Raw genomic sequence first — 2,650 nt, forward strand, 5'->3', positions numbered from 1 at the left:
ACGAGCAGAACCAGACCAGACCTTCACCTGCTGTCATCGTGAGCCTCCTTATGCTCACATGCTTGCAGTGTCCTTCCCCCATCTCTGATGGGCAGAAAGTGTGGTACCAACTACCCCAGGCCTTGTTCCTGCCATCTCCAAGCCTGGGAGAAGATCCTAGCCTTGGCAAGGCTTCCTCAACCCCAGGCCTATGAGATCTCTAGCAGAAGTGACAAACACACCAGCCCAAACAGCTGTCTCCAAGACCCCATGCTCCTGCCTCAAAGCTTGCAGGCTAGCCCCACCCCCACCCCAACAGCCTCCCCTTAACCCCAGTAGCTGTTCCTCATTCCCCAGTAGGCATTTTCAGTTCCTAATGCTGTGGTTGTGGGTGGCTCTCAGTGCCCCATGGTCTTACTGCCTTTCTCTAGCAAGGAGTCTCTCAGTTCCCTAGAGCCATGGTCCTTGGGCCTGGTGATCTGCAAAAGGAGTACCTTTGGAGACTTCTGTCCGTCCAGCCAGTTCCTTTCTCTCCTCACCACCTCCTTGCTCAGCACAACATGATTCCCAGCCTTGCCTCCAGCTGGGCTTCTTCCCTTGAACTGTTTTGCTACCTATGGAGTCTCAAGTTTCACCACGCAAGCACCTTCCTGCCCCTTGGACAGATATGGCCTTCACCCAGCCTTGGCGAGCCATCATCCCTTGCTCTAGCCAATGGCAATGAGAGAAAATTTCTGGAAGGATCTTCTGAGCACTAACGGGAACACTGCTATAGCATTCCCCTGCTTGTCTCCCCGCCCCCCAAAATGCGAATGCATCTTCCAGAAGTTCAGAAGCCTTTGGCAAGCAGCAGGAGTCGCAGAACCAAAACACTGAAGATGGCGGACAACAGACTATGGTCTCCAAAGATGACTTGGAGATACCAGATTGTCAATATCTGGGCTTTTCGTTACTTGAGGTAATAAAGTCTTCTTTGTTTTGTTTCTTTATGCCAAAAGAATCTTAAGCCACAGTGCAGCTTATGTGTCCCTTCAAAGGGTTGGCAGAGAGAAAAATGGAAAGAATCAGTCTTTCTGTTTGTTTTATAAAGTTTAATTGTCAAAGCAACAGCCATTCATTGCCTTGTAATCTATGGTTACTTATGCTTGAGTGACTGCAATAGGTATGCGATGTCTTGAAAATGGGAACACAGTTCTATTGCCCCTTCACAGAAAGCATTTGGCAATCCCTACTGTAGACTCATGAGGCCGAGGAGGAGCAAGTCTTCTGAATTGCCTGCCACTGGCAACACAGGTACACTAAAGCATGAAATCCCAGCTGCATGTGGTGAGTTCAAGGACAACTTGAGCTACATAGTGAGACTCTAGCCAACATACAAGGAAAAGAATTTGGCTCCATCCTGGAGCCCTGGAAGGCCTGTTATGAGCTCACACTCTACATGGAGACTGTCCTCATGAGGAGGTGAGGCAATGTGGACTATTGGTCACAGGCCAGCATTGATCACCACTGCCTATGATGGCTAATGGCTTATTTCAAGTAGCAGCTTGGCTAGCCTATGGACCTAGAGGCCCACCTGTTGGATCAAATGCCAATCTAGTTGCTATAGTGAAGGTATTTTAAGTGATATTAACATATAACTTAATAGACCCTTGGATAGGGAGGCTGGCCTCTGTGATGTGGGTGGGGCCTCACTAAATCAGTTTGTGGTCTTCTGACTGAGGTTTTATGGCACAAACATATATCTACCAGCTGTTTTGCTCCACAGTCTGATAAATTCTCAGCTCACTGGAGGGCAGACTTCAGACTACAAACTCGCCCTTATCTTAATCTCCAACCTGTGGGTCCTGCCTAACATCAACTCATAATCTCCTGAGCCACTTTCTTGGGCAATTGGTTCCAGTCCAAATATGCAGATAGTCAAGACGCGTAATGAAATGGCGTGGTGTAAGTCACATGTATGCTTCCATATACTTTGAATGATCTTATTCCCTAGAACAGGGTGACCACGATATGAGTAATTCTCACACTGTAAAGCACAGGGACTAATAACAGAGGAAATCCTATAGAGTTCAACACACAAAGTTGCAATGCATCTCCTGTTATGTTTGAACTCCAGATGGTCAGTGTGGAGGACTCAGACACCCACCGGCCACCGGCTGTATACATGTCTTATCGGTACTGTTTCTCTGGGGAATCCTAATGAACACCCTGGTCATTCTGGGATGAAAAGCCAGTGCCCGTTCCAAAATAGAGACAAAGCATTAGAAGTCTAGCAAGTCTATGACTCCCGTCTTCTCCCAACACGCAAGTCTTTGGAATCCAAAGACTCAAAAGGCAACTTGAGGGGTGGGCTTCAGCGCCAGCCAGGGGAGCTCAGCTCAACTGAAGCATCTTTTATTTCTTTTAGTCACAAGGCTCTCGTGTCAAGGCCACAGATTAGAGGCCAGCCTGCCCCTGGCCCCAGAAATGTTTTGCATTCCTCAGATGACTCTTAATTTTAGTGAATTCCCCAGGACGCTCTGTGTTAGAGACACTCAGAGCCGGACAGATGGCCCTTGTGTGTGTGTGAGTGCTCCCTGAGGCTCTGTGTCTCTCCCTCTGGGAGGTCTCTGCTTCCTCTGGCGGCTTCACATCCTGATTTGAGGGAAGACCTGTGTCTCTCTGGCAGCAG

This window comes from Microtus pennsylvanicus, chromosome 8, assembly GCF_037038515.1.
Source record: "Microtus pennsylvanicus isolate mMicPen1 chromosome 8, mMicPen1.hap1, whole genome shotgun sequence".
Taxonomy (NCBI): domain Eukaryota; kingdom Metazoa; phylum Chordata; class Mammalia; order Rodentia; family Cricetidae; genus Microtus; species Microtus pennsylvanicus.